Source organism: Hyperolius riggenbachi, chromosome 11 (assembly GCF_040937935.1).
Source record: "Hyperolius riggenbachi isolate aHypRig1 chromosome 11, aHypRig1.pri, whole genome shotgun sequence".
NCBI classification, from domain to species: domain Eukaryota; kingdom Metazoa; phylum Chordata; class Amphibia; order Anura; family Hyperoliidae; genus Hyperolius; species Hyperolius riggenbachi.
In genome coordinates, this window is record NC_090656.1 from 25,664,507 (window position 1) to 25,679,773 (window position 15,267).

Sequence of the window (15,267 nt, forward strand, 5' to 3'; positions counted from 1 at the left end):
GTAAGTTAAACTCATTTTTTTTTTGCTTGGACCTTCCCTTTAAGGAGTCCTTCGGCTAGACTCCCTAACACTGCAACCAAGGGTGTTGCTAGGATCCTAAAAGAATCCGGGGCACTTTTGGGCACTCTAGCCAGAAAATGAGTGTGGCCATGCACCATAATGTGGGTGTGGTCAATAGATGGAACCAAATTTTCATGAACTTAACACCGGTCTAAGTAGGCTTGCACCTCCCTTGCTTCCATGGAGCACCCCGACTCTTAGCATACCCCCATGGAAGAACCACAGCTCCCTGCATGCCCCCATAAAGGCATCACAGTGCCCAGCATGGCACCACAACATCCAGTATGCCCACATAGAGGCACAACAGCACCCAGCATACCCCATGATTAATGCACCACAGCTCCCAGCATGCCTGCCATTGAGGCGCCACAGCTAAATCTGCCTGGGCGACATCCGAGGCACCCCAGAATAGATCCGGGGCACGTGCCACTGATCTTTGGGGCTAGTGACGCCCCTGACTGCAATTCCCTTTAGAGCACACCCTAGTGGCTGCAGCTTAAGCGCTTTCAGTTTGCCAGAATAGAAGCGCAATATAAATGTTATTTTGTCTTAATCACCACAATTATCACAGTTATAAGCACAATGACCAGTATGGGATGCAATGTGTGATTACTTAAATGTACAGTTATTAAATACTGCATCAACAGGCAAATAACGATCTGATGGAAGGTTGGTAATGGGCCTCTGGGGAAGTGGTTGAAGGGTTGTGACACGTGCATCAGGCATTGGATTTGACGTAGCTCTCTGGAGAGCAAAACAATATTTGTGGTTGCTATGTTGAAGTATTTTATCGGCCCCACATGCCATCACTGTTATCGTCATCATCTTCATCATTATCATCATCTTAAAAGGTTGTACTTTAAAGCATAACTGTACTTACACACTATTACAGAGCGAATGCTGCTGTTCATTTGGGCGTCAGTTAATGTCGACAGTTTAAAGCGGAACTGCAGTGAAAAGTGGGGGAAAAAAAATAAATCAAAACATTGCAAAGTGAGAAGTTAAAAAATAGAAGAACCAATGAATGATGTATATTCGGCATGCAATTTGCTCATATTGTTTGCTTCACAATCAACCTGCACGTCATCATCTTTACTACTGGCAGACATGAAAAAACAAAACAGCACCAACTGCCATTCTCTATAACCACACCCCCTAGCAATGTGATAGGCTAAAAGTTTTTGTTTTTTTATAGATCTACATATGCACAGAGAAAGATACTGGTTGCTTCGCATTTGGAAACAGCTGTTATTTCCCACAATGAAACAAGGTTCACAGACAGGTAATTGTCAGGACCTAGGTGCTGACATCACACTGTGGGAGGGGTTTTAGCACAATATCAGACTGTTTCTTGGCTGTTTAAGTGCTCCAGAAAACAGGACTGTATTCAATCAAGTGGGTGGAATAGGTCAGAGAAGCTCTTTTGCATAGATGATAACTGAAGTTGTTTTTAACTCTTCCTGTACTGGAAACAGAATGAGACTCTTTTCTTTGCTGCTAATGTTCTATTTCTTAGCTGTACTACACATACAACTCATTATCTGATACGTTTATTTTTGCTTCAGATTTGCTTTTACTACTGCAATTACTTCAGTTTTGCTGTATGCCAGTTGATTCTTCTTATTTACCTTTTCACTCCATTTGAATAGAGCTGTAAGGAGCTTTATTCATTGGTATGTATTTGAGCACAGGTTAAAGTGGATCCGAGATGAACCTTTACACATTGCATAATTGTGTTCCTTTCCTATTGTTTATATAATTGTGTTCCTTTCCTATTGTTTATATAATTGTGTTCCTTTCCTATTGTTTATAGGGCATTCCTCAAGCCAAATACTTTTTTGTTTTTGTTTTAATACTCTAATGCCCTATAAACTAAACAAGCCACGCCCACAGCTTTTCAGAGAGCCTTGGCATTTTCAGACAGTAGCAAGGGCTCATGGGAGCTCAGTCTGGGCAGGAGGAGGGGGAGGTATTACTAGCCAGAGATTTCAGAGGCAGGGAGGTGGAGGGGGGATTTGTTGGTTTTTTTTTGCTCAAGATGCAGATAAGCCTGCCTCTGTGACATACAACATGGCTGCTGTCATTGTATCACAGGAAGAAATAATCATATTCTATTAAAGCTGTTTGCAGCTAGATTTGCTGTGTAAACTATCTAAACTTTAGATAAGATATATAGACAAGTTACTTGTTATAGTTAGTTTTTCATCTCGGATCCGCTTTAAGCAGTCAGTTCTTGCACTCTTTAACATGCTAAGATATTGTAGATTGAAATGTTCACCACCGCAAAATGTCTGTTTTTAGCTCCCTGCCCAGTGGCGGCTTGTTATCTCTTTACAGAGCGATCATCTGACGCGGGGAGGGGGGAGAGGAGGGAACGGCTGATGCTCTTTCCCTCGTCTCTCTCCTCTCTTCCTACATCTATTCCACTATGAGTTTTTACAAAAGTCTACTCAATTGAATTAACCATTCATTCACAGCTGGACGGTCACGGCCGTTCTCCTATGTTCGCCTTTTAAGATTTACACAAAAATAGTTCCTCAATGCCCGAAGCCCCAGGGGCTGCTGTGTACATGAAAGCACAGAGAAATTTGAAAAGGAAAAGGGAAAAACATCCGTCTCTGGGGGATGGATCTACACTGCGAGCTTCCAACAGAATTATCAGTCGCTGGAGAAAGAGGAAAGAAGTGACAACCGACAGCTTAGAGAGGAACTCTGGGTAAAATTTAAAGGACGTCTATTGCGAAAAATTGTAACATTTAAAATAGACGTGTATAGCAAGTACGGTTCTTCCAGAGTAAACTGCACTATAAATTACATACCCGTATTTTTCCCCGTATAAGACGCTCCGGCATAAAAGACGCACCCAGATTTAGAGGGCAAAAATCAGGAAAAAAACTAAACCTAGGTGTGTCTATGATGCAGGGGTGTCTTAAAGGGAAGGTTCAGGGAGGGTGGGTAAAAAATAAAAATCAATTTCCACTTACCTGGGGCTTCCTCCAGCCCGTGGCAGGCAGGAGGTGCCCTCGCCGCCGCTCCGCAGGCTCCCGGTGGTCTCCGGTGGCCGACCCGACCTGGCCAGGCCAGCTGCCAGGTCGGGCTCTTCTGCGCTCCAAGGCCCGGCACTTCTGCGTCCCACGCCGGCGCGCTGACGTCATCGGACGTCCGCCGGGCTGTACTGCGCATGCGCAGAACTACTGCGCATGCGCAGTAGAGCCCGGAGGACGTCCAGTGACGTCAGCGCGCCGGCGTGGGACGCAGAAGTTCCGGGCCTTGGAGCGCAGAAGAGCCCGACCTGGCAGCCGGCCTGGCCAGGTCGGGTTGGCCACCAGAGACCACCGGGAGCCTGCGGAGCGGCGGCGAGGGCACCTCCTGCCTGCCACGGGCTGGAGGAAGCCCCAGGTAAGTGGAAATTGATTTTTATTTTTTACCCACCCTCCCTGAACCTTCCCTTTAAGGACTTTTTACCCTCCCCCCTTTCCAGTTACATTACATACTATTACACCACATAAGGGGACAGTGTTATGATTGGTTGTTCCCATGTTGCCTGCCTATGTTCCTCTATGTGGTCAGTGTAGTGATTGGCTGTTCCTGTGTCCCCCTGTGCTGGTCCTGTGCTGTGTCCCCCTGTGCCTGCTGTGTCCCCCTGTGCTGTGTCTCCCTGTGCCTGCTGTGTCCCCCTGTGCCTGCTGTGTCCCCCTGTGCCTGCTGTGTCCCCCTGTGCTGTGTCTCCCTGTGCCTGCTGTGTCCCCCTGTGCCTGCTGTGTCCCCCTGTGCCTGCTGTGTCCCCCTGTGCCTGCTGTGCCCCCCTGTGCTGTGTCTCCCTGTGCCTGCTGTGTCCCCCTGTGCCTGCTGTGTCCCCCTGTGCCTGCTGTGTCCCCCTGTGCCTGCTGTGTCCCCCTGTGCTGTGTCCCCCTGTGCCTGCTGTGTCCCCCTGTTCTGCCTGCCGTGTCCCCCTGTTCTGCCTGCCATGTCCCCCTGTTGTGCCTGCAGCCCCCTGTGCCAGTGTCCCCCATCCCCCTGTTGTGGCAGTGTCCCCCTGTTGTGGCAGTGTCCCCTGTTGTGGCAGTGTCCCCTGTTGTGGCAGTGTCCCCTATTGTGCCAGTGTCCCCTGTGGCAGTGTCCCCCTGTTGTGGCAGTGTCCCCTATTGTGCCAGTGTCCCCTATTGTGCCAGTGTCCCCCTGTTGTGGCAGTGTCCCCCTGTTGAGGCAGTGTCCCCTGTGGCAGTGTCCCCCTGTTGTGGCAGTGTCCCCTGTGGCAGCGTCCCCTGTGCCTGTGGCCCCCTGTTGTCCGTGTGTCCTCCAGTGCCGGTGTCCCCCTGTGCAGGCAGCCTGAGTACACATACATTACCTGCTCCTGCCACCGCGCTCCTGGCTCCCCGATCCTCTTCTTCCATCTACCGCTGCCCGCTGCTGCCCCCGCCGAACATCGCTGGCTGGTCTTAGCCGCATGGATACGCTATCAGCACACCACGTGCCGGGGTCACGCATGCCGCGAACAATGCTGGCCAGTCCTAATTAGCTGCGCAGGGATACGCTATCAGTGAGAGCCGGGTCACACATGCGTATGCGTGACCCCGGCGCACGTGGTGTGCTGATAGTGTATCCCTGCGCGGCTAATTAGGACCGGCCAGCGTTCAGCGGCATGCGTGACCCCGGCACGTGGTGTGCTGATAGCGTATCCATGCGGCTAATGAAGCGGCCAGCGATGTTCGGCGGGGGCAGCAGCGGGCAGCGGTAGATGGAAGAAGAGGATCGGGGAGCCAGGATTGGAGCCAGGAGCGCGGCGGCAGGAGCAGGTAATGTATATAGTGCTTCCCTGCGCACCTCTGCATCCCGAAATCCGTACCTTCGCCGCATAAGACGCACCCACTTTTCCCCCAACATTTTGGGGAAGAAAAAGCGCGTCTTATACGGCGAAAAATACGGTATCTCCTAGGCTGTTGTCGCTTACCATGGGCAGTAAAAATCTGACAGCTCTGACAGATTTTGGACTAGTCCATCTCCTCATGGGGAGTGCTCAGTATTCCCATTAAAGAGAACCAGAGACGAACGGTCTTTAAAAAATTAAAAAAAGATGTTATACATACCTGAAGCTTCCTCCAGCGCCATAAGCCTGGATCGCTCCCATGCCGCTATCCTCCGCTGCCTCTATCGCCGGTACCGGGTCCCGTCACTTCTGGCGGATGCGGGCAATTGTACGCAAGCGCAGGGACTCCCTCCATATCTTTACGCATGCGCCTGCACTTGCATCAACTGGCTCGACTGGCTGAAATGATGGGTCCTGGTATTGGCGGATAGAGGCATCAGAGGACGGCGGCGTGGGAGCGATCCAGGCTGATGGGGCTGGAGGAAGCCCAAGGTATGTATAACATATTTTTTCTGTCGTCTCTGGTTCTCTTTAAACATTACAAAGATGTCAGCCAGCCTCCCTACTTATCTGCACTATTTTGGTAGTTGAACTGAGCAACTGCTGTTCAGGAAGTACTTGCAAAAATAAGAAAATAAAAAAATCCCTGAGAATCTCTTAGGAGGAAATGGACTAGTCCAATTTTCACAACCTATTGTAAGTGCCAGCAACATGGGAAAAAATCTAATGTAAATTTTATACATATGCATACAATACACTTTAAATACATTTTTTTGTGATAGGAGTCCTATAGAGTCCTTCTTCAGGCTTTTGTTTTTTGAGTGCATATTTTGTGGAACAAAGCATTATTTGCAACACAAAAAGTTTAATTCATTTTGCATAAACCATTTTTCCATTATTTTTTTTCTATGAACTGGCTGCTTATGTTTGCAATGCAGACTTCCTGTGCTAGCGACAGATGTTGCTTGATTGGGCTGAACAGCAGTCTATGAGCTGCCCAAACTCCACCCCCTATCATCACAGGAGGAAGTCAGGGAGGAGCTGGGAGGGCCACCAACCAGTCTTTCACTGTGAGCTGACCCCGCCCACAGTATAGAGAGGAGGGAAGAGATGGGGAAGCAACTCCCAGTCTCTCTGAAGCTCTATACTTTATGCACAAATTTCTGGGTCCGGTGTGTGCACAAAGACAGGGAGCATACTTATTAGAATTGGGGATGATTTGCTTAAAGGGCATCCAAGGTGAAAATAAACTGATGAGAAAAACAATTGTATCTATCCTCCTTCTCTTAAAAATTGACTTTTGCAGATATCCCACAGTTTTATTTTATATTTATATCTAGTTTTTAAGTTTTTACTGATTCATTGTCTCTGCTCAATGACACATGCATTGAAGTATGCCAGAGCTAAAATCTATGAATTATTGACCCTTTTTATCTCTTTTCTGCTCTCTGAAGCCATTTACTGACAGAAAAGTATTTTATAGCTGTAATTTAGTTGTCATTATGGGTTATGCTATAGTCTTACCCAGTCCGAATCGGTCCCAACCCAGACAGAAACTGTCACTTGCATACCTGATGTTTAAAGGGAACCTGAACTAAGAGGGATATGGAAGTTTTCTTTTTAAACAATACCAGTTGCTTGGCAGTCCTGCTGATCCCTTTGGCTGCAAAAAACAAGCATGCAGCTAATCCAGTCTTACTTCAGTCAGAGCACCTGTTCTGCATGCTTGTTCAGGGGCTGTGGCTAAAAGTATTAGAGACACAGGATCAGCAGGAGAGTCAGGCAACTGGTATTATTTTAAAAGGAAAAATCCATACCCCTCTAAGTTTAGGTTCCCTTTAACTCTTTCAGGCAGAGAAAGAAAAAAAGGAAAACAGCCTAGTTATTTGTGTGCTAGGCAGGGGCGTAGCAATAGGCCCTGCAGCGCCTGCGCCCGCGGGGGGCCCGCCCCCCCCCCTGGGGCCCGCTCGGGGCCGTTTTTTGGGGGCTGGAGGGGTGGCAGCATGAGGGGAAAGCCTTGCCCACAGTCGGCGGGGAGAGGGGAAGTTCCCCCCTCTCACTCACCTCGGGGCTCTCCCCTCTGCGCTCCCCTCCAGCTAGTTACCGTCTGTGGGCAGCGGGCCGGGCAGCAGCGGCAGATACATACCTTCTTCCTTGCGTTCCATCGCCGCCTTCTCGCTCTAGCGACTGACGTCACTTCCGGAAGCGGAAGTGACGTCAGCCGCTAGAGCGAGAAGGCGGCGATGGAACGCAAGGAAGAAGGTATGTATCCCGCCGCCGCTGCTGCCCGGCCCGCTGCCCACAGACGGTAACTAGCTGGAGGGGAGCGCAGAGGGGAGAGCCCCGAGGTGAGTGAGAGGGGGGAACTTCCCCTCTCCCCGCCGACTGTGGGCAAGGCTTTCCCCTCATGCTGCCACCCCTCCAGCCCCCAAAAACCGGCCACGAGCGGGCCCCAGGGGGGGGGGGGGCCCTCTGAAATTCTGCAGGGGGATTTTCAGGTGTCTGCTGCCCACATTATGATTTTCTGGTGTCTGCTGCCCACATTGCGATTTTCTGGTGTCTGCTGCCCAGTGCCCACATTACGATTTTCAGGTGTCTGCTGCCCACATTACGATTTTCAGGTGTCTGCTGCCCACATTGCGATTTTCAGGTGTCTGCTGCCCACATTTTGATTTTCTGGTGTCTGCTGCCCACATTGCGATTTTCTGGTGACTGCTGCCCACATTACGATTTTCTGGTCACTGCTGCCCACATTGCGATTTTCTGGTGACTGCTGCCCACATTACGATATTCTGGTGACTGCTGCCCACATTGCGATTTTCTGGTCACTGCTGCCCACATTGCGATTTTCTGGTGTCTGCTGCCCACATTGCGATTTTCTGGTGACTGCTGCCCACATTGCGATTTTCAGGTGTCTGCTGCCCACATTGCGATTTTCAGGTGTCTGCTGCCCACATTGCGATTTTCTGGTGTCTGCTGCCCACATTGCGATTTTCTGGTGACTGCTGCCCACATTGCGATTTTCAGGTGTCTGCTGCCCACATTGCGATTTTCTGGTGTCTGCTGCCCACATTACGATTTTCTGGTCACTGCTGCCCACATTACGATTTTCAGGTGTCTGCTGCCCACATTGCGATTTTCTGGTGTCTGCTGCCCACATTACGATTTTCTGGTGTCTGCTGCCCACATTACGATTTTCAGGTGTCTGCTGCCCACATTGCGATTTTCAGGTGTCTGCTGCCCACATTGCGATTTTCAGGTGCCTGCTGCCCACATTGCGATTTTCTGGTGCCTGCTGCCCACATTACGATTTTCAGGTGTCTGCTGCCCACATTGTGATTTTCAGGTGTCTGCTGCCCACATTACGATTTTCAGGTGTCTGCTGCCCACATTGCGATTTTCAGGTGTCTGCTGCCCACATTGCAATTTTCTGGTGTCTGCTGCCCACATTACGACTTTCTGGTGTCTGCTGCCCACATTGCGATTTTCAGGTGTCTGCTGCCCACATTACGATTTTCTGGTCACTGCTGCCCACATTGCGATTTTCAGGTGTCTGCTGCCCACATTACGATTTTCAGGTGTCTGCTGCCCACATTACGATTTTCAGGTGTCTGCTGCCCACATTGCGATTTTCAGGTGTCTGCTGCCCACATTGCGATTTTCTGGTGTCTGCTGCCCACATTACGATTTTCTGGTGTCTGCTGCCCACATTGCGATTTTCAGGTGTCTGCTGCCCACATTACGATTTTCTGGTCATTGCTGCCCACATTGCGATTTTCAGGTGTCTGCTGCCCACATTACGATTTTCAGGTGTCTGCTGCCCACATTACGATTTTCAGGTGTCTGCTGCCCACATTGTGATTTTCAGGTGTCTGCTGCCCACATTGCGATTTTCAGGTGTCTGCTGCCCACATTGCGATTTTCTGGTGTCTGCTGCCCACATTAGGATTTTCTGGTCACTGCTGCCCACATTGCGATTTTCTGGTGACTGCTGCCCACATTAGGATTTTCTGGTGTCTGCTGCCCACATTACGATTTTCTGGTCACTGCTGCCCACATTGCGATTTTCTGGTGTCTGCTGCCCACATTACGATTTTCAGGTGTCTGCTGCCCACATTACGATTTTCAGATGTCTGCTGCCCACATTGCGATTTTCAGGTGTCTGCTGCCCACATTGCGATTTTCAGGTGTCTGCTGCCCACATTGCGATTTTCAGGTGCCTGCTGCCCACATTACGATTTTCAGGTGTCTGCTGCCCACATTACGATTTTCAGGTGTCTGCTGCCCACATTACGATTTTCAGGTGTCTGCTGCCCACATTACGATTTTCAGGTGTCTGCTGCCCACATTGCGATTTTCTGGTGACTGCTGCCCACATAAGGATTTTCTGGTGACTGCTGCCCACATAAGGATTTTCTGGTGACTGCTGCCCACATTATTATTATTATTATTAATTAGTATTATTATTATTAATTAGTATTTATATAGCGCCGACATATTACGCAGCGCTGTACAGTGTATATATATATATATATATATATATATATATATCTATATATATATATATATATATATATATATATATCTTGTAACTAACTGTCCCTCAAAGGAGCTCACAATCTAATCCCTACCATTGGCATATATCTATATTATGCAGTGTAAGTACTGTAGTCTAGGGCCAATTTTTTTTTTTAGGGGGAGCCAATTAACTTATCCGTATGTTTTTGGAATGTGGGAGGAAACCGGAGTGCCCGGAGGAAACCCACGCAGACACGGAGAGAACATACAAACTCTTTGCAGATAGTGCCCTGGCTGGGATTCGAACCAGGGACCCAGCGCTGCATTAGGATTTTCTGGTGTGTGCTCAGGGCCGGCCCTAGACTTTTTGCCGCCTGAGGCAAATTTTAAAAAAATTGCCACCGCCGCCCCTTCCCCCCCCCCCCCCGAGAGGGGGGGGGGGCGCGCTCTGGGGGGCCGCCGAACTGGAGGGGTAGCTGGCAGGACGGGGGTATTGGGCCAGCGGCGGGGAGGGGGGTCGGACCCCCCCCTCCCTCGCCTGGGTCCCCGTCCTCCGCTCCCTTCCAGCCTAAATAGACGCAGCCGAAGTGTAAGAGGCACGGGCGGGGAAGACACTCACCTCTTCCTAGCGTGCGCTCCACTGACGTCACTTCCTGCAGCGTCCTGCAGGAAGTGATGTCAGTGCAGCGCACGCTGGAGCGAGGACGAGGTGAGTGTCCTCCCCGCCCGTGCCTCTTACACTTCGGCTGCGTCTATTTAGGCTGGAAGGGAGCAGAGGACGGGGACCCAGGCGAGGGAGGGGGGGGGGTCCGACCCCCCTCCCCGCCGCTGGCCCAATACCCCCGTCCTGCCAGCTACCCCTCCAGCTCGGCGGGCCGGCTCCCCGCACCCACGGACGGGCGGGTGCCGCACTGCCGCCCCTGGAAATTTGCCGCCTGAGGCAAAAGTTTCACCCCGCCTCATGAGCGGGCCGGCCCTGTGTGTGCTGCCCACATTATGATATTCTGGTGACTGACTGCTGCCCACATTAGGATTTTCTGGTGACTGCTGCCCACATTACGATATTCTGGTGACTGCTGCCCACATTAGGATTTTCTGGTGACTGATGCCCACATTGCGATTTTCTGGTGACTGCTGCCCACATGGCGATTTTCTGGTGACTGCTGCCCACATGGCGATTTTCTGGTGACTGCTGCCCACATTACGATATTCTGGTGACTGCTGCCCACATTAGGATTTTCTGGTGACTGATGCCCACATTGCGATTTTCTGGTGACTGCTGCCCACATGGCGATTTTCTGGTGACTGCTGCCCACATGGCGATTTTCTGGTGACTGCTGCCCACATTGCGATTTTCTGGTGAACTCTGCCCACATTACGATTTTCTGTCCCACATTACGATATTCTGGTGAACGCTGCCCACATTACAATTGTCTGGTGAATGCTGTCCACGTTACAATTTTCTGGTGACTGCTGCTCACGTTACGATTTTCTGGTGACTGGTGCCCACATTACGATTTTCTGGTGAACTCTGCCCACATTATGATTTTCTGGTGAACTCTGCCCACATTATGATTTTCTGGTGAACGCTGCCCACATTACGATTGTCTGGTGAATGCTGTCCACGTTACAATTTTCTGGTGACTGGTGCCCACATTACGATTTTCTGGTGAACTCTGCCCACATTATGATTTTCTAAAGGCCCACATTACGATTTTCTGGTGAACTCTGCCCACATTACGATTTTCTGGCCCACATTACGATTGTCTGGTAAAATGCTGCCCACTTTACAATTAATTTACAGTGAAACGCTGCCCCATTACGATTATTTGGCACCTATGGGGGGGGGGCCCATCCAAATATTCGCAGGGGGGCCCAGTGATTTCTAGTTACGCCCCTGGTGCTAGGCACTGTACATACACATGTCTATCTCAACACCTCGGTTGTCCTTTAACCCTAACCTTGTTCCCTCTTCCCCCCGCAGACACAATGCCAAACACTTATAGCCAGGGATGGTCGTAGTCAGCCAACTTCGCTACGCTGGAACTACACGTAGTTTTACGCAATTACGCTTCACCAAACTACGGCTTCGAAATCAAATATTCGCTTCGTATGCATTTTGTAGACTACGCGTTAAAATACGCAATTACACGTAGTGCGAAGCGTAGTGTATGCGGAGGCTTATGCCCGTATGTAGAAAATTTTACACATTAATTCTTCAGTAAATGCTTATACCAGTAACATCTATGCGTACATTCCCTTTTCCAATGTGTAAATTTATAAGCATACAACCACACGCGGAAAAATTAGACGCGAGTAACGGATTCGTAGTTCACTATGCAATACACATGTTAACTACGCATAGTGGGCGTAAGCTACGTGTAGCGGTACTTCCTACGCGTAAATTCGTAAGCGTAGTTTTAAAACGTCACCTACGAACTAGGATGCGTAGATGCGAACTACGATGCGTAAATTCGTACTGGCGTTTCTGCTCATCCCTGCTTATTGCTCCCCCCTCACAAACCCGCTGATAACCATGCTGCCTTTGCCACTGTACACAGAGAATATCGGGAGCTGTAGAAGTTTGGTCTTCCTATAGGCACCCATGTTAGTAATTAGTTAAATTTGGGCACCCATGGTACTCAATAAAGTAGCGAGCGGCTGCAAAAAAGTGCCCAAGTTTCCTGTCACCGAGTACCCTGCCTTAGAATTTCTAACTAGGTTTTATATTTTGTTTGTTTTTAAGATGTAGACTCAATAAAGATTGAGGTGTATTGGCTCTTAAAGAGGAGCCGTCAGGCATACTATCTCAGGAAAAATATATAAGTAGATAAACACTTTCTCTACTTACATAGCATATGTATTGCACTGTCCACATTTTTATTTTAGTGATTTTTCTATAGTAAGAAAAGATAAACTCCTTCTTAGGATTTTCCAATTTAACTATGGCTATTTTCAAGCCAATCCTGATGTCATTTCCTCTCTTACTCTCCTCTGCCTAATTGTGTATGCATTGCCCGCCCTCCTCCCAATCTTCAGACACTCCAACTTAGCTCTGAGTGATTTTCTCAGCTTCTCAGCATGATAAATATTGTCCAATCAGAGAGGAACAGAGGCGTGGGAGGCGAACACAGGAGGGAAAGAGGCTTCAGCCAATCAGGCTGCATTAGTTATGTCTGAGGGGAAAAGGGGAGGAAAGTAAAGAAGAAAAAAAGAAAACCCAGCATGCCCTGCAACTTCCTTTGTGCGGCAGATGTACCAAATAAGAGTCAGGAGAACTGGGAAATTATGTTTTATGGAGAAGAAAAGTAAAAGTGATTTTTAACTTTTGGATTACCAGATAAAAATAAAGAATTGATTTTTGATTTTATGCCCGACAGTTATACACTTTAAGATATATATTTGTATATTTTTGTTCATTTCCTTATTTTGTGTCCCAGGGCATACACAATGGCCTCAATTCACTAAGCTTATCTCCTGTCTTTAATAATGTTTCTAGAGTGATCACCATGGTGACGAGGCATGTCGTATTCAGGAAACATTTTACCTCAGGCAAACCTAAAGTTAACTCTTCTGTCTTTAAGTTAACTCTTCAATCTTTAAAATAACTCCAGAGTTAAAGACTAGAGTTGGGCCGAACCTCCGATTTTAGGTTCGCCGCGAACTTTCGCGGAACGTTCGGTTTGCGTTAAAGTTCGCGAACCGCAATAGACTTCAATGGGGATGCGAACTTTGAAAAAAAAAAAATTATGCTGGCCACAAAAGTGATGGAAAAGATGTTTCAAGGGGTCTAACACCTGGAGGGGGGCATGGCGGAGTGGGATACATGCCAAAAGTCCCCGGGAAAAATCTGAATTTGACGCAAAGCAGCGTTTTAAGGGCAGAAATCACATTGAATGCTAAATGACAGGCCTAAAGTGCTTTAAAACATCTTGCATGTGTATGCATCAATCAGGTAGTGTAATTAAGGTACTGCTTCACACTGACACACCAAACTGTTCACTGAACAGAACAGGTATGCAGTGGCGGGTTCACTGAACAGTACAGGTATACAGTGGCGGGTTCACAGAACAGGTATGCAGTGGCAGGTTCACTGAACAGTACAGGTATACAGTGGCGGGTTCACAGAACAGGTATGCAGTGGCGGGTTCACTGAACAGTACAGGTATACAGTGGCGGGTTCACTGAACACAACAGGTATGCAGTGGCGGGTTCACTGAACAGAACAGGTATACAGTAGCGTGTCCACTGAACAGAACAGGTATACAGTGGCGGGTTCACTGAACACAACAGGTATGCAGTGGCGGGTTCACTGAACAGTACAGGTATACAGTGGCGGGTTCACTGAACACAACAGGTATGCAGTGGCGGGTTCACTGAACAAGTATACAGTGGCGGGTTCACTGAACAGAACAGGTATACAGTGGCAGGTTCACTGAACACAACAGGTATGCAGTGGCGGGTTCACTGAACAGAACAGGTATACAGTGGCGGGTTCACTGAACACAACAGGTATGCAGTGGCGGGTTCACTGAACAGGTATACAGTGGCGGGTTCACTGAACAGAACAGGTATACAGTGGCAGGTTCACTGAACAGAACAGGTATGCAGTGGCGGGTTCACTGAACAGAACAGGTATACAGTAGCGGGTCCACTGAACAGAACAGGTATGCAGTGGCGGGTTCACTGAACAGTACAGGTATACAGTGGCGGGTTCACTGAACAGAACAGGTATACAGTAGCGGGTCCACTGAACAGAACAGGTATGCAGTGGCGGGTTCACTGAACAGTACAGGTATACAGTGGTGGGTTCACAGAACAGGTATGCAGTGGCAGGTTCACTGAACAGAACAGGTATGCAGTGGCGGGTTCACTGAACAGAACAGGTATACAGTGGCGGGTCCACTGAACAGAACAGGTATGCAGTGGCGGGTTCACAGAACAGGTATGCAGTGGCAGGTTCACTGAACAGGTATGCAGTGGTGGGTTCACAGTACAGGTATGCAGTGGTGGGTTCACAGAACAGGTATGCAGTGGTGGGTTCACTGAACAGGTATGCAGTGGTGGATTCACAGTACAGGTATGCAGTGGTGGGTTCACAGCACAGGTATGCAGTGGTGGGTTCACAGAACAGGTATGCAGTGGTGGGTTCACAGAACAGGTATGCAGTGGTGGGTTCACTGAACAGGTATGCAGTGGTGGGTTCACAGTACAGGTATGCAGTGGTGGGTTCACAGAACAGGTATGCAGCCAGGAACAAGCTAAGCCTAACTAATCTTTCCCTATGAGAGAGACAGTCTGCAGCAGCTCGCCCTACTCCCACTAATGCAGGCACACGAGTGACCGTAATGGCCGCCGCTGCCTGCCTTATATAAGGGGGGTGGGGCTCCAGGGGCTAGTGTAGCCTAATTGGCTACACTGGGCCTGCTGACTGTGATGTAGAGGGTCAAAGTTGACCCTCCATGTGCATTATGGGGCGAACCGAACTTCCGCAAAGGTTCGCCTGCGGGACGCGAACGCGAACCACGGAAGTTCGCATGGAACCGTTCGCAGGCGAACCGTTCGGCCCAACTCTATTAAAGACAGGCTGTTTATTAACTGCATGTGAAAATAACTACAGAGGAGGTAAATTAACTACAGAGGAGGTAACTTAAGGAATGAAGAGATAAGATAACTCTCTTACTGTGTGGTGGTACGTTTTCTCTTGCCTTATTATCTCCAGCATGATCTTAGTGAATTAAGGCCAATGGTTGTTTTTGTTTTATACCTTGTTTAGACTGAAGAACTGGCAATCTGCTGTCTGCATTTGTTAACCGGTGCTG

At 49.0% G+C, this 15,267-nt stretch overlaps 1 long non-coding RNA gene across 1 annotated transcript in view; it reads left to right on the forward strand.

Moving 5' to 3' along the window:
• Nucleotides 1–15,267, forward strand: part of LOC137537686 (uncharacterized) — a 51,583-nt gene that overhangs the window by 5,009 nt on the left and 31,307 nt on the right. Inside the window, exon 3 of the long non-coding RNA XR_011024656.1 lies at nucleotides 1,256–1,342. This is a non-coding gene — a long non-coding RNA (uncharacterized lncRNA). The remainder of the gene's footprint in view (nucleotides 1–1,255; nucleotides 1,343–15,267) is intronic.